This window comes from Camellia sinensis, chromosome 10, assembly GCF_055761805.1.
Source record: "Camellia sinensis isolate YWXY chromosome 10, ASM5576180v1, whole genome shotgun sequence".
Taxonomy (NCBI): Eukaryota; Viridiplantae; Streptophyta; class Magnoliopsida; order Ericales; family Theaceae; genus Camellia; species Camellia sinensis.
The window spans coordinates 50666-72168 of NC_138970.1; the positions used below are offsets into that span (position 1 = coordinate 50666).

Genomic DNA, 21503 nt, shown 5'->3' on the forward strand with positions numbered 1-21503 from the left:
TCGTGGGCCAAAAATAGCATGCAAGATTATGACATATAAGAGGATTAATGAAGCAAGTGAATCATGGAGGGCTCAAACAGGGTTGAGTCCTTAATGAAAAGTGAAAATGAGCTCAAAAGAGGGCCACTTTCAGTTAGGGCCGGAGCTTGAAACAAAAAGCATAGATGGCTTGCAAAAGATCCAAGAAAAGGGCCAAAAAGGGGAAATTGCAACTTACCCATGAAGACCAATTCTTTTGTTGCTTCTTGGGCCAAATTTGTTGCCTCTTAGCTGCTGGAATTCCTCTCCTTGCTGCTGGAATGGAGTAGTGGTGGTAGAGCTTGGTGGTGTAGAAGAAATGATGGTTAGGGACTTGGAAGTTTTCAAGGAAATGAGAAAGATGGAGAGGGATTTGTGTATCTATGCTTGAAGACCAAATTTTCTAACCCTCATCACAAACAATGGCAGCTGGTTATAAAGACCAAAAGGAGGGTGTAAAGGTGGGGGAAAAGGAGGCAAGCTTTCCCCCACAAAATATCCCCCGGATTGGGATATTTTCTGGGGGAAAGGGCTACACAGCTATAAAGTTCCTGGCACAAGGAAAATGGCCGGCTGGTTTTTGGGCTTGAAAGTGGCCGGCCGGCCACCCCCCCTAGCCGGCCAGCTAGGGGTCAAAAGGGTCAACTTGAAATAGTGGCCAGCCACCACATATTGGTGGCCTCCCAGGTCTCCTCTTCACAACCCTGTGGTTCGAATTTGGAAATTCTAAAACAGGAGAGAGAACAAGCCAATTTTAGGAGGGGTTCAAAAGGGTCAAAAGGAATTAATGGCCGGCCATAAACTTTTAGGGTCCTCCCATGTGTGTACAACACAAATATGTGGTTCAAAGTTCAAGAAAGTGGCCCAAGGGTGTTCAACATTGGCTCGGAAGGAGGGGTTCAAAAGGGTCAAGGAGCATTAGTGGCCGGCCATGAACTTTTAGGCTCCTCCCATGTGTGTACAACACAAATATGTGGTTCAAAGTTCAAGAAAGTGGCCCAAGGGTGTTTAACATTGGCTCGGAAGTGCGAAAAACGGGCGTCGGAGGGCGCCGGAGGAGTAAAAAACTGGTTGTTGCAACAATTGCTGGCCTCCCACCCTTCTACGGCCTTCCTAGTGATAAAATAGAGGTACCTGCCAAAAATGAACGAAAACCAATGCAAAACGAATGTTCGGGGGCCAAAACACGCAGTTCGGGGTCTCGAAAACTGCCCGTTAAACACCGAAAGTGGCGTTCGGCCACGAAGTGGGTTTCTCAGACCCCAGTGTCCCTCAAAAGGGAGTAAATAAGATGCATGCCAAAATTCAAAGCAAACGGAGACGGTTGAGCGGTCCCGAACCTAGGCACACGGCCTGACAGCTCCGAAAACCGGGAACCGGACTCCGAAATGGGCAAAATGGCCTACGGCCATGAAATGTAGCCCACGGCCATTGAGAGATGGTCTATGGGACCTCTCCCTCCCCTCAGGAAAAGAAAGAAAGAAAACCGAGCCTGGTTCGCAAACCGAGGCAAAGCACAGAAGAGGGTTCAGAAATCCGGAGGCAGGGCTCACGGCCGCGACTCTGAAACTTCTGAACGAGCGTGATATGCAACATCACCAAGCGCTCAACTGGTGACGTCTGAGTTTTAAGGTCGGTCAAAAATGGGGTGTCTACACCATGTAAAATGCATCCAAGGAGAATTTTGATGTTCTTATCCTAGTTGATTTTCATTATGGTATTAGTGTGTTTGTTGTTGCTTCCAGCATGCCAGTTGTATTTATCTATCTTGATCGTTCTTCTGATAAAACTATTATTCCGTCAACTATGCTAGTATCTTTTTGAACCCTTCTCTTGTTGTTTTCAAGATTGCAAATTACATTCCTTTCGATGAAGATTTGGATTACTCTGCAAAGCTGGAGCGATCTCCTGAGATGATATCAGAAACTACTTCTGTAAGTCTAATCCTACCATTTCCATGTATAATCATGTGTTTATGTCATTATTAAATAGTTTTCATTAGCCTGCACAAGAGAATAAATATTAGTGAGTTAATGCTTTAATTAAATAATTTTTGCTACCATTTTTGAGTCTCTCATTTGATTTCAAGATTCTGTTCAAGTTACATTGGAGCTAAAAGGAATCATATACACATGCCACAACAGAATTTATTTGTTTATTTTTTTAATCTCAATACCTATCATTTTTGTAATGTATACAAAACACAAATACAATAGACCATAGATTGTGGCGAGATTATTTCCTCAAATGCTAAATCCAATTCAATGCTTGAACCTCTGAAACCACTCAAATCCAAAGGTTGTTCAAATGCCCGGCCTCTGAAAGTATTGACATAGAACAAACCATGAACCCAAAGTCATCCTCAAACTCACCGGCTATTTACAGAGTATAGAAGATGGAGAGACAATCAACGGTGGACAGGTTGAGGGACAAATTGCTAGTTGAATTCCTATCGTGGTTTTGTCCAGATATTTATTTACTTTATGATTTCTCGTGTAAATTCGTCATACAACTGTGCTAAGCTCTATACTTTCTCTTATAAAATGCAGGCTGATGAAAACTCAGATGTTTTCAAGACATGGTACCCACCCCTGGAGAAAACTCTATCTTGTTTATCGAAATTGTATCGCTGTTTAGAGCCAACAGTTTTCACGGGTTTGGCACAGGTTTTTTTTTAGAAATCTTTTCTGTTGAACTCCTGTTGTAGATTTAGATGTATACCTCTATTTTCTAATCAACTGACTGGTTTCTATCTATATCAGGAAGCTGTTGAAGTTTGTTCTGATTCCATCCAAGTAAGTGAGCTAACAGAAAATTTCATCAGTACACTTTTTAGTGATTAGAAGTTTGTACTGCATTACTTCTGCTTCTGCTTCTGCTTTATAAACACTGGAGAGGATGCCATGCCACACGTGATAGATATACACATGATCAAACCTCTCATGATAAGACAGCTGGGAGATAAAGACAGAGTGAATGTTGGGTAGTAGTGGAGAGTTATGAAAAAGATGGTGATGGGGAACATATAGATTTAAATTTTGTTGAAAGTACTAAAAGGTCTTCTTCTCCTGTTAATTTTAGAATAAATGATATTTGTAAAATTGAGATATCAGAAGATTGATCTGCCAACTGGCTCCAAAAGTAGGAGGGGTGTTTGGCTTTCTAACAGTAATATATATATATATATATATAATAGAAAGCATCCTCTTTTATGCATAACCCGAAATTTGATCAGTGACCTTGAGAAAGTGTCATGACCCCACCCTCACCCCACTACAGGAAAAAAGAGTTTAGGCGGCGTTTTTTTAACGACGCATTTTTGAACGTCACTGTTTTTAATATTTAACGACGTTTTATAAAACGTCGCATGTTTATTTAATAAAACGACACCGTTTTATAATAAGAGACGTTTAAAAACGCCTCCAAATGCGTTGTGCCTCACGCGCTGGGTCTCCCCTTCTTATCCAACCCTGATTTTGAATCTGAGATTCGCCTAAGACCCAAATAGAGAGCTCTCTCTGTCTCTCTCTCTCTGAGAGCGATTTCGAAGCACCACCACTTGTTCATTCTTAGGTCGAGGAAGCGAGCACCAACGAAGGTGAGCTTCACTGTCTCTCTTTCTCTCTCTAAATATCTATCTCTCTCTCTCTCGATCCTCTCTAAACCCTTATCAGAGCGATTGAGAGATTCATCTCAATGATTTCATCTCAGTGAGAAAATGGATCATGAAAATCGATTTATCATTACTCGTTAACGGTAGATCTATCGAACATATGATATGTTAAGCTTCAATCTGGTAGATCTATCATTTTTCACACACACACACACACACACACACACAGACAGAGATCATGAAGTTTATGGGTTTGATTCTTCAACTTCTTCATTTTTTTTTTAGCCGATTTGAGATCTGAAGCTTCGTTCACAACAGATCTATCATTTCCTTCAATTTTTTTTGGTAGATGTGGTGCATCTCTCACTCTCGCTGCCTTATATGTATGTGTATCTATAAATCTACGAAGAAAATAGTGATTTGTTCTCGTTTTTGTTTGAATTATCAATTTTATTTGAAAGGCAGGGTTGGTTTTCTGTTTTTGGTTGTTTTGTTTCTAGATCTAAACACTTCAATCAGGTAGATCTATCATTTTTCACACACACACACACACACACACACACACAGAGATCATGAAGTTTATGGGTTTGATTCTTCAACTTCTTCATTTTTTTTTTAGCCGATTTGAGATCTGAAGCTTCGTTCACAACAGATCTATCATTTCCTTCAATTTTTTTTGGTAGATGTGGTGCATCTCTCACTCTCGCTGCCTCATATGTATGTGTATCTATAAATCTACGAAGAAAACAGTGATTTGTTCTCGTTTTTGTTTGAATTATCAATTTTATTTGAAAGGCAGGGTTGGTTTTCTGTTTTTGGTTGTTTTGTTTCTAGATCTGAACACGACTTCATTACTTTTCTGAGGTTTGTTTTTGTGTTCTTACTCTTGTTTTTTTAAATCGATTACCAATTCGAATTTAGACTCAACAAAGTTCTACTTCTCTCGAACATCACTGCTTGATTTTTTTACTAATTTTAAGTGTTTCAAATTGATCTCATCGTTTCATCGTCTTTTCTGATTCAGATGGCTTCGATGATGCTCTCTCTTGCCTCTGCATCTGCCTCTGCTTCAGCAAGCTAATCGCAAGCTACCATTAACATCAATCCACTGGTTAATTTTACAATTTTTTCAATTTTGTGTGATTTTCTTTTCATTTTCCCTATGTTGGATGTTGAAAATGAAGTATAAAAATAAAATAAAAAAAAAAATCTATGAATTTAATTTTGTATTAGCTTTACTTCAGTGGAGTCCTTTTGTTCTATTGGATCACAATTGTGAAGCTTATTTAAAATTTGTGAGCATCACTTTTGTTTTTCTTTCCTCAATAGGCTGCTCAAAATTTATGTCTTTTGAACACTATAAGAGAGGATGAGGTCTTTAGAGGACTAAGGAGTGATGCAACATGGTAAAATTGAAGTGGGTATTCAAATGTAGGGTTGCCATATCTTTGACGGGGAAGGAAGCAGAGAGGAAGGTGGAGTGTATCCAAACATGTTCTAATGCGTGTGAGGTTCCAAATACATGTTGGAGATGATGGGTGGGATAGAATGTGGTGGAGTATTCAGCTAACTTTCCTCCTTACCATTATTATATGGTGATATGGGTGAATTTGGGGAAGGGGAAGCACCAGGGTTTAGGGTTGAAGCGTAACATTCCTTGTCCTTATTATATATTTATTTTCAGCCTAGATTATTGTTTTGTTTTATTGGTTTAATCATCACGTTTTATAAATGTTAAAGCTCCAATCTGTTGAAGTGTAATCTTCCTTGTCCTCACTATATATTTATTTAGAGCATAGATTATTTGTTTGTTTTAAATCTCTATTAGTTTTTGAATAATATTATTTTTCTACTGTAGCAAAAAATTCAAGATGAGTTGATAGCTCGAGAAATCGTCATTAATGATGCTGATTCTGCTGTTCGCTACAAACTCACAAAACATCAGACCCAGGAAGAGGTGAAATTATTCATTTGGTTTTCATGGTTGAAGGATAACTTTCTATTTTGTCTTTAAGTTAGTCTGGAAAAATTAACACTTGTGAGATTGATAGTTTCTTCTACTAACCTTGCAAATCCAAAAGTGCACTGGGGCCGTAGTAATAACAAGGTAAATATGTCATTGCAGGCTGTAATGAGGTCCATTGTAGTGATATCTTATTCTTGTGTATAATGCATTTGATCAAATTATATTTGCAGGGGCAAATATCGTCCTCCAAGCGCAGCCCCCGATGGTGAAAAGCCACTCTATCTTCACATTTCTGCTGGTGCACATGTAAGTGCTTTATATGTATTTATTCTCTCCATCTGAGGCAAAGGTTGAATAAAATGGTTGAACATCTGACATGGCTCTGTGTTTACCTATGGGCATGATTGAAAGAAATGTTTACTTTTGATTACATGAAATTGATTGAAAGAAATATAAAATTGTTTGAAATTTGTAAATGCATTGCATGCATCTACTTCCCTCCCGTCTCTTCCCTTGAAATGTTGTTGGTTTATTTGTTACATTACATGATTGAAAGAAATGTTTACTTTTGATTTTAATGAAACTATGGCCCTTGATCCAGTGGAATGGCAAAACTGAAATCATGTTGTCGGCCCCAAGTAATTGGGAATAAGGCTTTGCTAAGTTGTGTTAAGTACATAATTGTATCACTTTTCCATGCTTAGTATTACGAAACAAATGGAAATGGATCATAAAAAGTAGCTAGTAATTTAGAGAGGGCAAAAAAGCTAATTGGGCTTTGTTTTAAAGTTGTCATTAATCAATAGAGGCTGCTACCAGATCCTCCTTTTTGCTATTGGGTTCTTGTTGTTTTCAGCTTCGAAGTCAAGGGTCAAAGATTTGTTGTGTGGTTTCACAACTTGGTTGTGAATTCTTTTCTGACCTTGATCAGTTGGTTCCATTATTTTTCATTTGCATTTTGGGTCTAGGAGTGGCCTAATTAAGCGTTCTCTCTCTCTCACGGAATTTGCATGAAACTCAATCATAATCAAACTTTTCCCCCCCCTATTATTCTTCATCTAATAATGAGGATGATAATCTAGGTCCACTAAACAATTTTTTATATTTCTAAATTTTCCTATTGAATTGCAATATTATTCATTCTGACTTCTACCACTTATTATTCCAGGTATTTTCTCTGACCTTGTATGAAGCTAACAGGCTGATACTGGACCTCTGTTGGACCGTTTCTATGTTTCACAGGGATTTCTATTATGAAGGTGGCATGGGATTGGTGCATGCTGCTCCAATGCTTTGATCCAGAACTGATTCTAGAATTTTTGCTGCTTGATTTTAAACTGCTTCTGTGGCATGAATTCCAAGCACACATATTCATATTACGATTCATGTTCATATGGGATCTGAGATGAATTTTTACATATTGGTTGTTAGGCTAGTACATAACGTACAACCCTCCTTAGCAGGGCTTGGGACTAAAAGATTAAATTCTAGCACGACATAGGGGGAGTTAAACCACACACCTGCACCATTTTTAATTTTTTTTTTAACAATAGCAGATTTTGGAAATGGAGACATGTTTTGTTAGTACAATAGCCATGTCTGTATCTGTCTTGCCCTTGTTCCACAACTTGACGTGGAAGACGAGGTGAAAGAGCTAGAACATTCTTCTCCTCAAGAAACATTAGATAGGGAGCTCAAAGAATTGGACAAAAAGCTTGAACAAAAGGAGGTAAGCCCTTGTTCATGAAGAAATTTATTAGCCGCTTGCATATCTTGGTAGCTTCCGATCGTGGAGCCTATTACTTAATCTATTTCATGATGGACATCTTAATCTGCTGCAGCTGGTTCTGTCTTTTTTGGAAGAATGTTGGTCCTCTTTACACAAGATATGACTGATGAATATAATATGTGTGTGTGTATATATATGCAGAAACTATGTTGGCGTCGGTCACGTGGCAAGTTCTCTTTGTAGCATTCTTTGCTACAGTGGCTTCAAAATATGTTCAGGTGAGTTTCATTTTCAAACTTAATAGTAATATTTTTCTTATTTTCATCGATGAAAGGAAAATTTTAATTAAGAAAATTCTTTATTGACTCAAGGGATATTATGGCAAGGGAACTAATGAGAATCAATGGAACAACAAAAGCACCTGTCATGAATTATGCAGCCGAGACCTCACTTGGAGTGGTAACTATAAGAGCATTTAACATGGCAAACAGGTTCTTCCAAAACTACCTAAAGCTTGTAGACAATGATGCAAAACTTTTCTTTTACTCCACTGCAACCATGGAGTGGTTAATTTTGAGAGTAGAAGCACTTCAAAATCTTACTTTATTCACTGCTGTTTTTCTCTTGGTTTTACTTCCCAAGGGTTATGTTGATCCAGGTATATCCATGGTTCAGTGGAATAATTCATGTATTGCTTAGAAATTTTCTTTTAGATTCGTAAAACATGTCTATTTTTGCAGGGCTTGTTGGACTTTCTCTTTCTTATGCTTTGGCTTTGACAAGCACCCAAGTGTTCATGATTCGATGATATAGCAGCTTGGCTAATTATATTATTTCAGTGGAACGAATCAAACAGTTCATGCACATACCTCGAGAGCCTCCAGCAATTGTGGAAGATAGAAGGCCACCATCTTCATGGCCTTTTGAAGGGAGGATAGAGTTACAGGATCTAAGGGTAAGGGAACTTATTATTGCTTCCACCTGTTTATATAGATGATATTCAAGCAAATTCATCAAAAAACAATCAATTAATCTTGTGAGTGGCTACTGGCTAGAAGTTTTTGGACTAAGGAACCAATGAAATTTCACGCGATTCAACAATCTAAAAACATATAAATCCTTTCATATGGATTGGGGTGTTGATCTTCTTAAAACAAACTTTCATGTTCCTCTTTTCACTTGCTTTAATGTATATTGTTCAAGTTGCTCAGTCTTGAAGCTATCTGTCTATTAACAGTGATTATGACCTGCACAGCTTAAGCTTCTCAGATCTGTCAAAACCGCAACAAGGTGAATATATAAACATGCAGGATCAAATCACAATTCTTCCTAAAGTTTGTATTGTAAATAGTCTTAAATTGAATTAATGGCGATTGGATATTAAATTGAATGGAAAAGTGAATTAATGTTGTATTTTGAATGGGAGTTATTATTTAATATTAGTGTTATTTTTCAGTTTTATTACAGGTATTTTTTTAGTTCAATCACATAAAATTAGAACAATTTAAAATTTAAAAAAAAAGAGGCTATCATGGCGTTTCTAAAAACGTCGCTAAATATCAAACCAACGGTTGGATTTTTTAAAAAAGACATACAACGGCGTTTTAAAAACGTCGCTAAATAGCATGGTGATGTCATATACTGTTAGAAGAGTTTTTAGCGGCGTTTTTAAAAAACGTCGCCTATACTGATATAACGACGTTTTTAAAGCGTCATAAAGTTATAGCGACGGCCGCATCTTCGACGTTTGGTGCTAAACGTCACAAAAAGATTTGACGGCGTTTTTGAGACCTATAGCGGCGTTTTTTAAACGCCTCTAAAACCCTTATTTCTAGCAGTGCCCTATATGGAATTAGAGGTGTGACCGGTACTGGATGTCAAGTGAACCTGTTTATTATTGAATTGTTTATATTATAGTGGAAGCATGTTACATAATTTGAGGGTAATTATGTTGTCGACATTATAGAGCATATTCTTAAGTCTCAAATCCCTTCACAAAATGCTAATGAAATACATAAACTATTTGCATAATTCATTTACATTAAACTTGGTCAAGGCACAAAAGGCCATCCCATCACACATACACAAGTTAACATACCAACCCAAAACATATGTATGTTACATCACAAGTCCACACTTACACACTAAGTAGCACAGACACGGGCACGTGACACGACACAGGCTCACAGACATGTCAATTTTAAAAAAATGGTAGACATGACAAGCTTACGACTTGTCAAAAATCTTACAAATTTGTTATATGTGATATATATGAACAATTTATTTAAAGATAATGAAAAATATTTAACATAACAATAATTACATTAAAAAGTATATATTTCATAATTTAAGCAACAAAATATCATTCACGTAACAATTACATTATAAAGAATGCAAAACAGTTATAGAACATTGCAATATACATGATATATTTATCTTATGAAAGTTGCAAAACATATTTAGAGTGCATAAGTTGTGTTTTGAAGAATGTAGTGTGTTCATACTGTTCAAGAAGTGTCCCCAAAATGTCAATAAAGTGTCCGATATTATAAATTTTATTTTTTTAATTAAGACATGTTGAAGAAGTGAGGTAAAGGGTGAGTCCCACATATGGTGGAACCCACAATTCGAACCATACCTGTGAAAATATTGTGTTCTACTAAGTCTTGACCGTGGTTTAAGTTAATCACTTTATCAACCTTAATTAATCATGTTCAAGCGCAAAGTTCCTTGTTTGGAAAAATGTAAATCCAGCACTAGCACATAAGAATGTACCAAAAATTCAAGGCAATCCAATGTATGCTTTATCCACGTGGGTCCCATGCGGTAAGGGTGTTGCATTGTGACCTTGACATCCTGGGTTCAAAACCTTAGTTGCAGTAATCTCTCAAAGAGGTGACGAATCTTCGTAAGAAATGCGATTCCGAGACAGAAACGCGATTCAATCCATGGTAGGATCGTAAAGGGGAGAGAGAGATAGAAACCTGGCCTTCGACGTCGACTATCGATCTCGATTTCTGATGGCTTCGATCATCTGAGATTAGGGCTTCGACTTCGTCTTTATTCTCTCTCTCTCTTCTCGTCTTCGTCTCTGTTCTCTCTCTCATTTTGTCTCTGCTCTGTCTCTCTCTCGTTTGATCATATATATATATATATAATATAATATGATTTATCATATATAATATATGTAATAAAAGTTATAAATATCTAATTATTATTTCTTAAAATATCATATATAATAATAATTTTTGTAAATTATTATTTCTTAACTTTTTAACATATAATAAATAAAATAAATCATTCAAATATTTTTAAAAAAATCTAATTAAATCATATATAATAAAAAATTATAAAATAAAATATCTAATTTTTCTTTTTATTTATTTTAACATATAAATAAATTAAAAATATTATCAATAAAAATAATAAATATATTTAAGAATAATTATTTAACTTATTTTTATATAATAAATATATTTTAAAAATAATTGTAAATATATATATTATCGCTCCCCAAGGCGCTCCCAACTTAAAAAACTTCTATCGCCTCACGCTTTTCCGCTCCTGCTCCCGCTTCGTGCAACTAAGTTCAAAACATAGAAACAATCTTTCTGCATGTGGGGGAAAGGTTATGTGTATTTAACCCTTCCTAGGTCCAAGAGTGGCTTCCCCTTAATACATTTTAATTATATTAGAGTTGCTTAAATGCCAATAATTAAATTGCTAATCTCCCATAGATTCCAACTTGAGGCTAATTATGAAATTAATCAATTTGGTTTATGATTCAAAATGTTTACGCAATAAGTTATATCACTTGATCACAATCACAATTAAACATAAATGATACATAATTAACCATATGAAGCATTTGCATTTAGGAAATTAATTAGGATGATAAATAATGAGAATAGTAATACCTGGGATGGAAAAAGCAAACACATATCCAAGGATAAATTTTACAATAACCAATTATATCTTTCATGACAAAATTTTCTTGGGGTTTCTTTCATCACAAGCACTTAGATTCAGTCACACTTGAGATGGAAAATGCTCATAAACAATGAAAAGGGTAACACCTGGGGTGTTAAAAGGGAGTCAACCATGATGTGGAATGAACTGTATAAGATTGGTTCTTCCTTTATCTGTGGCAGAAAGCAAGCAGACTGATTGCAAAAAAGGCATCACCAATGGATGGGCAACTTTTCCTTATAAAGCATCTCCTCATCTTAAGGGAGCAGGTTATCTCCCACCTTTTAATATAGGTAAATATTGTAATCAGTTTGAGTATATAATTCCTAACTGTGAAGCTTGGATTTTCAGATTGCACCATTTGATATAGAATTTTCAGTCACGCATAAGGAACTTGATTTCTCACATTTACTGGTTAGTAAGTCTGAACCTGCTGTTATTCATATGATGCATTGTCATGTTTCACCATTTCTCTTTTGCACTCTAATTGCATGACTGACGATGAAATTATCTTGGATTCGAGTGCAATATTTTCCTTTTACCATTGCTGCACCATAAGTGAATATCATCAGTGTGTGCATCTGTTCTGGACTTATAATTTGTAAGAAATAGAATTACAAGCATAAATAATTTAAATGGGAACAAAAACAAGAATTCAATTTAATTGGTTTCTATGTAGAATTTTTTTTTTTTTAACCTTCTAATTCTTGTTCTTATTTATTTTGTTCATAGCTTTTCTCACTTTTTTTATCCCCTATTCTTCATAGGTTGGATATAATAAAATAAAAAAAGTTGTAGCCAACATTATTATATTTCTGCTGAAACTGTGGGTAATGGATCTGGTCTTGATTTTAACACGAGAGAGAAAGAAATGGGAAACTCTACATGTTAAATCTTTAGTTGTTGAAAAAGCAATTAAATCCTATGTTGAATGCACTCTTCTGAATTTGTGAAGTGCCCCTGCCTGATACTTGATACTTGGATTAGTATATGGGATATGTGTCTGCTATGCCTAGTTGGAGATAAACTCAACCGGTACAAGTAGTAGCGTTTGTTATATATGTAGGATATGCACAAGACTTCTACCTTATACATAAAATTCTGTATTTTTGTTTATAAACATCATTTTACCCTTTAAAATAGAAATATTAAATATGGTTGTGTCCCGGTGTCCTCGACTTGAAAATAGATGAATTTGACACTCCGACACATAACCACACCTAAGTCCATGTAACATAGATTAAATATGTGGTTGGGTTATCATGAGCTTGCCAGATGTTGAATGACTTAACAAATGGACAGTTTATAAAGATCAGTTACCAAAATGTATATGAGTTCTCAATTGACAAAAATTAAAAAATGCTTACCTAACAAGGAAAAAAAAATTAAAAATAATTCTACAGCACCGATAATTCTGATGAATTCTGAGATTAAGAAGAGAGACTGAAAATAAACAAGTCTATAATTATTGTTATCAAATTGCAAATCGAATCATGAACCATTTTGTTAAAATAGTAAATCATGAGCTACTGTGGGACGGCCTTCCGTCGCGCCCCTCTTCAGGACGGGCGGGAAGCCCACAGATGTACCGGACTCGTCGCGGTGCTAAAAATGTGATCTTGCACAAAGAGTCCAAATCTGGCAGAAACATTTTGGAAAATCGATTTTCAATCAAATAATGCCAAAAATGGACTGCTTCGCCAGATAACAGAGTCGCCACCTAAATATTTTGTTTTCTGGGAAATCTAGGAAACCCGTGACTCGTGCCAAAGGCCAAAGTCCGTCATCACCAAAGTTGCCTCGGCTCGGGAACTTAGGTACGAGAGGGGAAGGGCATAGAATGCAAGCACCCCCTCTCGCCCGATCAAAGATCGGCCTCTGCTAATCATGTTTGCGATTGTTATCCACAGCATATGCGTCTTATTCCGATTATTATGCTAACTTACTAGGTGATGCACACAAACACACAAGTATAGACTAAGTCGCAAGACTTGGAACAAATCGACTCATGTTCGCTTTTCGAAAATGGTTTGTAGGTGCCGCTCTCAAGCAGGCTAAAGCACGGATTTGCCATTCTCAAGTGGGCACAAAACTCACAATTGTCGAATTGTTCCAATTCAAGTAACAAAGCCTCCATCCACAGGCATTTAAACAGTTATATCAACTAAGCAAATAGCCTCATGGCAAGCATGCTATCATTGCAATCACACTCATGCAATATGCTAAAGCGTAAATCTCTGGGCCAGCTGTTCCACCCTTCGAGGTGCCTACAATCAGCGAAGGGATTAGTCTCCGCGGTCGGTGGAGGATACCCTGGGAGACCAAAAAAAAAAAAAAAAAGCGTAAAACATATCTAGTACTCCGTGCCAAAACAACAGCTAGTTAGCAAACATGCATGATCCTAACTATACAACAATGCCTAATGCAACACATGCAAAATGCAACTAAGTAGGCTCGGCTACTAATGACACGAATGCAACACTTCTAAACATGCTTTTAAACACGTATTCAAGAAAGTGTATTGAAATTGCGATGCAGTTTGAATGATGAACCGAGCCTTCGGTGTATGCGAAACAAATGAATGATGCACTCATGCAAACATACGGTATGCTAAACAAAACATGATCCCTGATCTAACCAACATAAGCGGGTAAATAAAAGGGAGAAAGAAAGGGGGTTGGAAGACATGCACACACGCACACACCCTTATTACAACATTACGCCCTCGCGCAGGAGGGTCCGAATAAACAGTCCGAGTGTCCGATATAGGTACAGTCCAAAGCAAATAAATAACTAGCTAATCTAAGCTAATTAATTATTACAACACTCTAATTAACTAAGCTATACTAAGCTAAGCTAATTATACTAAGCATGCATACTAAACTAATTAAGCTACACTATTACATATGTTAGAAAAACCCCGGGACACGGGGGATGCACTCATGCTCGTCGGGTCACCCGAAGACTACCACCGTTTTGCCTCGGCCTGCTTCTGTTTTTCCTCTGTTTTTCCTTTCCTCTTCCAGATCACTTGTACTGCCTCAGGAGCACACTAGATACATTCTCTGTCGATGGCCAGTCGATTTCTGTCGATGGTCAGTCGATTTCTGTCGATTGTCAGCCGCCCACAAATGCTGAATTGCCGGCCAAAAGTGAGCTTTTGCCGGCCAAAAATGACAAATTGCCGGCCAGAAGTCAGGCACTGCCGGCCAGAAATGAGGCACTGCCGGCCACAAGTGTGGCACTGCCAGCCAGAAATGCTGCTTTTTGCTGGTGACTGTTGTGCTGCAACAGAGGACAAGCAGGGCAAAAGTAGGGTTTGTCTACAGGATTTATGCACTCCATGCCACTCCTTATCATGCTCAAACTCAAAGGAGGGACATTCTCGGTTCCCAAGACCACCAATCGCGCATCTCAATGCGTGATGGCCAAAGGACCGAGGCATGCAACTATCAATGTATGCACAACACAAACACAACAAAGCCATCACCCTATCATGCATGATCAAGGGCAACGGCGACCAAGAGAAATGGCACGTTTCAACACTCTCAAGTTCGAAACGCCCCATTATCCCTCGTGTCCAACTTAACGTCCGAGTTGAACACGTGCAATGCAATGCACACAAATGTTATCTTGACATGTTTTACTTGGCTCAATTTTATTGTTTACATATTTTAGCTTTACCGAACCATCATTTAGTTCATTAAGTCCAATGTGAAAGTCCTCTACGGGAAAGATGGCCTCGGTCACTTTCAAAGCAATGAAAGTGAGACAATCAACAAAGTGGCATGAATGACATGAATCATATACTGAAATATGCATGCAAGACACATCTATGACATGCAAATGGCCCAAGCACTCATGCTCAAGTGGGCTAATCAACTAGACATGCAAGGGCATTATACCATGGCCACTCAAGGCAAGCCTTAAACATCAAAACCAATGCAAAACAGTGCCCTGCAGCCTCCAACCAGTGAGTACGACATGCTGATAATGGGTCACAACAAGCAAGATAAGCATGCCAATGCACTAGACTAGTTAGGCACATGAACTAAAGCTATATGATGCATGGCATAAGGGCCTTAGCCACCTCAAAACAGTCATTCTATATGGCATATTGATGCTGAAAAAGCTATGCTCATGCACCAAATCAAGCTAGATACATATGCCAACATGCAACACAACCCAAGCAGTTAAACCATGGCTACACAAGCCAATGCAAGAGGGACTTAAACTCATCAAAGCAATCCCTCTACATGTCATATTAGGGCTGAAAATGCACTGATCATGAGGCAAAACAAGTCAGATAAGCATGCTCTCTAATATGCTCTCCTAAGCACTCAAACTACAACCCTTCAAGGCAATGCTCATGCTCTTTAACCAACCCAAAATAGAGTTATATCATGGCAAAATATGAACTATTTCAGGCCAAAAGCAAGCCAACACATGCTCGAAAGTTAGGCTAAAACATGCAAGAAGCTAGGCTAGAAGGCATAAATGCACTACAAGTACAAAAAGCAAGCAAGCAAGCCTCCAAGCCACCCAAAACAGAGTTAATACATGGAAAAATAGGCACAAAAGCAAGCCTGAAGTGAGCCAAAATAAACTACCAAAACATGCTCTTTTACAAACTCAACTAGGCATGGCTTTTAACAACAAGAAGGAGGGGTTACCCCCTCCTATTTGGGAATTCAAAACCACTTTTTGAGCACTGAAAAACCTTTGTAAAAAAGCTATTTTTAGGTCAAAAAACGATTTGCTAAGAGGAGCTACAAGGTGGCTCAACACCCTCCAATACAAGGAGCAAACAACCTCAACTCACCAAGACCTCAACCTACTATTTTAAGGCCTCAAAAACAAGTTTTATTGAGTTCACAAACTCTGAAATTCAGTCCTCAAAACGATAGCAAAAGATAGCACAAAACGAAGCTAACACAGGCTTAAGGGTTAAGGCTATACCTCTTGAAGCACAAAGGAGGTTTGAGCTCAAAAACAAACTGAAATGGCACCAAAACCAGCTGAGGACAGCCCCTCAAGCTCACACACACACACAAGCACTTCTTTCTTCAAGCTCAAACACTTAGCTCAAGGCCTCCAAGGAGAAAACACAAGCAAACACAAGCTTTAAGGCCAAAATTCTAGAGAGAAAGGATTCTAGAGAGAGAGGGAGGAGAAAAATTCAGCTCAAAAAATTTGTCAACCTTTCTCTCAAAGGGGGAGGCCTCATTATATAGAGGAGAGGCCACAAATGCGGAAGAAGTAGCATATAGAAAATGAAGGAGATGGATTACGAAATCAAAAGGATATAAATTTGAACAATACAGAACATTTGAAAATATGAAAATTTTTTAATAAAAATAATTGTAACTTACAATTACAAGAACTGCAAGGATCTTGAATGGCTACAGCATAAGAGTGTTGGTTTTCACTCAGAGCTCTTAGAATTTTCATAATTTTTCTAAGTCTGCCGAATGAATTCAACTTCATTACATTATATACAAAATAAAAGAAAGAACATAATAATTTAACTGATGAAAGCAGCTGACAGAGCATGGGGTAAAAGCAGATGCTGTCGGTTGCTTTCGGTTGATTGATTGAACAGTTGAGCAGCTTTAATCAAAAGTTGACTGGATGAATAGTGATGGTGAACAGTAAAAGTGAACAGTAACTTTTACTATTCATCACTTTCGGTGGAACATGTGAATAATGGAATCAATATAAATACAAATTGGCAGCTTTTCTCAAAAAGAGTATTGATTGAAGCTAATTTGTATCTATATGGAATCCTATGTTGATTATAAAAATGGATCCTGAGCATCCTGAAACTCGGGTCCTGAATGCTGATTAGTTGACTCTTCAGAGGAATGGATCTGATCTGAACCGTTTTCTGAATCGGTGGATTGGGTTTTAGCTTAATCCAAAAGTTGATGAGCTAACTGGATCATGTCTTCTTTGGATGACTTGGATTTACTCTTGGGCTTGCCTTTGGGCTGAACTGGAGGTGAAATTGGCTTTGACTTTTCTTTGGACTTTGATTTGGCAGCAACAGCTTTGGACTTGGATTTGATTGATTTGGGCTTGGAGCCACTGGATGAGGGGCTTCTAAGATTGACTGGAGGAAGACTGGGCTGACTTCCTTGAGTGATTGCAGCAGTTGGGTTCTGCTGGGCTTTAGCAAGAGCAGGAGTTGGAGCATGCTGATCAAGTGGGAATTCTTCTTGAACAATTTCAAGAATTCTGGGAACATTGAACTTGACCCACCATTTAACTGTGTGTTGGCGAATGATGATGTTGTCATCAATCCCATAATGCCATTTGAATATCCATGGAATTTTATATTTGGCTATAAATATGAGTAATAATGGAAATTGCCGTTGGTGAGTAGAAAATGGGTAAACAGAGGCAAAATAATGAATTATGTTACTGAGATCATCAGGGAGGATATCTGAAATGGCGCCATAGTGAGTCCACCATCTCAGAAACCAGGTAGGTATCTCGGATTTGAATTTTTGATCAAATGATATGAACCAAGAATGACTGAAAGTTTCATTTTGGTACAAGAAAATCTTGAACCAAGTATCAACGTAATCATGGTAATTATATTGAATGGAATGACCAGGTAAATCTCGTAGCTGGTTAGGATTGCCCCATTCAGCTATGGAAACAATATTGTGAATATAGATGGAATGATACAAGATCTTATAAGCATAAGTGCGATCTTGGATGGGTTTGATCAAGATGGAATGGTGGTTGAGTAGAATGTCTTTGTAATAAAAGAGGGTTTTCTCTGGATGTGAAAGGGTGAAATGGCATCCAGAGCCAAAATGGAATTTAGCAATTTCATTGATGGTTTGATTTTTGGGGTGACTGGGTTCTTTGTAGAACAGGTTAGTAACATGTGAATTGGTGTATTCGGATCGGGATGGTTTAACAGGGTTAACTGGGAATGGAGTAACTGAAACCGATTGGCTAGATGCAAAAGGATCAGAGGCCAATGCAGATGAATAATCAGGACGATGAATGGTACCAAGAGTTTGGTAACGGTTAATCAATTCGAGTGAATGAGATTGGGTGACCAATTCCAAAGGAGGAGGGACAATAAGTTGATTAGGTTTACTGGAGGATGAGGCCAAAGCCTGGGAGGGAGGCCTTGGATGAGACATCTGTGAAGAAAGAAACAATGGTTAGCAGCCAGAAAGAAGATCTAAATAATCTTGATGGCGGTGTAAACAGTTGTAGTTGTGAGCAAGTAAATTGCGACGGGCTTGAAGTTGATAGTAATTGATATATTGGGCTCTTTTGGTAGTTGGTCTGGCTAATTTGAGGCGGTGAATACGGTAGGCAAGTTGTTTAATTTGGGTTTTGAAATAGGTAATGCGGGATTTGTGGTAAGAAGTAAATGGTGCAGTCATCCCTTACCCCCCTGTAAAAATTCCAGGGTGAGAAAATCAGGAAGAGAATTTTGACAACCAGGTATGTAAGTAATATCGAAATCAAAAATACTTAAAATAGCCTACCATCGGGCAAAAATTTGTTTACTAGCAAGATTTTGCACATCTTTTTCTAAAATAAATTTAGCAGATTTGCAATCAACACGAAGTAAAAATTTTTGATTTAAAATATCATCTTGAAATTTTTGAATACATAAAACAGTAGATAAAATTTCTTTTTTAATAGTACTATAATTTAATTGTGCTTTATTCCAGACACCAGAATGATAGCGAACAATTTGTTCAGATGATTGAGGAGTAATTTGCTGAAGAAGAATGCCACCATAACCAATGTCGGAAGCATCAGTTTGAATAATTTTGAATGAATTTTTAGTGGGAATACCAAGACAGGGAAGAGACTTGACATATTGTTTGACCTGTTGAACAATAGAAGTATGAACAGAAGGCCAAGGGGGGGGGGATTATCTTTTAACCTATCAAACAGAGGTTGACAAGTTTTTCTAAGGTCTTTGTAAAATTCAGCGATATAATTGAGAGATCCTAAAAACCTTTGTAATTGGGTTTTATCCAGAATTTCATCAGGAAATTTGGAAGCAAATTCAATGGATCGACTAATAGATAAAATAGTATTATGATAAATATCATAGCCTAAGAATCTAACCTTAGTTTGAAATAATTTAATTTTAGGAGCAGAAATGACAAGACCATGACTTTTAATAGTGTAAAAGAAGGCAGTTAAATGTTTCCAATGTTCACTAATTGATTTTGAAAAAATTAATATGCATCAATGTAAACGATTGAAAAATGACTAAAAGGGTTGAATATGTCATTCATTATATTTTGAAATTCACTAGGAGCATTTTTTAAACCAAATGGCATGACATTCCATTCATATTGGCCAAAGGGTGTGTTAAATGCAGTTTTATATCTATCTCTAGGATGAATTTGTATCTGCCAAAAACCACTTTTTAGGTCAAATTTACTGAAAATAACAGCTTGACTGAGTCTTTTAATTAAATCTTTTTTATTAGGAATAGGATATCTAATCCATTCGAGGACAGCATTCAAAGGTTTGTAATTGATAACTAATCTTGGGACACCTCGTTCTAATTCAGCATTTTTATTAACATAAAAAGCAGGGCAAGACCATGGTGATTTACTTGGACGAATGATGCGATTTGTTAATAATTCATTAATTTCTTTTTTACACATTTCAAGTAATTCATGATTCATTTGAATTGGTCGAGATTTAGTAGAAATGTGTCTTTCATCAAAATTCTTAACATAAGGTAAAGTAACTACATGTTTTTTCCTATGCCAAAATGCAGTAGGTAAAGTAGAACAAACAGTTTATTCAAGTTTTAATTTGAAATCATTGATTTGAGAAATAAGAACGGGATCAGTTAATTGTTGGTCAATGCGTTTATAATTAATTTCTTCTTTAAGAAAATTTATATGTTGAGTCAGGCGGTTAATTTGATGGGAAATAGAACAATCTTGTAATTGATTTAATTGTAATAATTCAGGAGGAGATAAAAATTTAAATGTAACAGGTTGACCTAAAACATGTGTAGTTATGCCTGTACTAGATGTAGTAAAGGGATATAATAAATAAATAAATGGGGAACCTAAGATAATTTTGTCAGTCATGTTTGTAACTAAAACAAAAGAGGTTTTAAAACATACATTATCTTGGCAAACATGAACTTTAGGTAATTTATATTTGATATGCATTTTAGTACCATTAACAGAAGTTAATTTCTCTTGGCATTTTTCATAATACGTAGTAGGAAGTAAACCTTCTTGTATACAATTTAAATCAGCACCAGTATCAATTAAAGCAATTAATTCTAATTCAAAATCATTTACAATTATTTTAATTTTAGAATACCATTTTTGAATATAAAGCTTATTAATTAGACTTAATCTTTTTTCTTCAGGATTGTTGGATTGAGAGTGGTGTGATCGATTATCAAATATCAAATTATCAGGATTGGCGGGATCAGAATCATGTTCAGATTCATGTGGAGATTCTTGATCATTGGTTTGGAAATTATCTAGACTTTTATTAAGTTTTAAAGTAATAATTTCGTCTTCTAATTTTTTATCTTGATGCCGTAATTCTTTGATTGTTTGTTTAATCTGATTGATTTCTTGCTGTAGATCTTATAATGTAACTTCTTTTTGTTTATTTTTAAATCGCTCTAAAGTTTTGGATAGACTAATTATAGGTTTATCAAACTTTGGTTTGGTATCTGAATGGATTAATAAGGATTTCAATTTATCAGTATATTTTTGTTTTAACTTTGGATCATCTAATTTACTAATTAGGTCAATAAGAGCAGATTCTTCTTGAGTGTTTTTGGTAAGAACAATAATTTGTTTAACAGGTTTGCAACAAACATCATTACATCCTAATTAATATTGTTATCAGAATTATCACTAGGTGATTGGTAATCAGATGAAGTATCAGGGTGATCAGAAGAAGAAGAACTACTAATAGGTTGATTTAATTGAAAGATTTCATATAATTGATGTTTGGAAGTATCATCAATTTGAAGTTGATTAACTTTATCTTTTAATTTTTGTTTTTCTTTACATTTATTTGAATAATGTCCTTTTTGACCACAATTATAACAAGTAACATCCTTGGTAGATTTAGATTTTGGATGTGATGTGGATTTATAAGATTTCTTTTTAGGTTTAGTATAGAATTTATCATTGGATTTGGAAGGTGAATAATTCTTTTTATATTTA

General features: G+C 36.5%; 2 long non-coding RNA genes across 2 annotated transcripts; both read left to right on the forward strand.

The window, feature by feature from the left end:
* The first annotated feature begins 1806 nt into the window (after positions 1 to 1806).
* LOC145801545 (uncharacterized) lies at positions 1807 to 3283 on the forward strand. Its single transcript, XR_014343155.1, has 3 exons — positions 1807 to 1952; positions 2568 to 2684; positions 2781 to 3283. It is a non-coding gene; the product is annotated as an uncharacterized LOC145801545 (long non-coding RNA).
* Positions 3284 to 10890: 7607 nt separating this feature from the next.
* LOC145800931 (uncharacterized) lies at positions 10891 to 11843 on the forward strand. Its single transcript, XR_014341525.1, has 2 exons — positions 10891 to 11564; positions 11647 to 11843. It is a non-coding gene; the product is annotated as an uncharacterized LOC145800931 (long non-coding RNA).
* The last annotated feature ends 9660 nt before the right edge of the window (positions 11844 to 21503 follow it).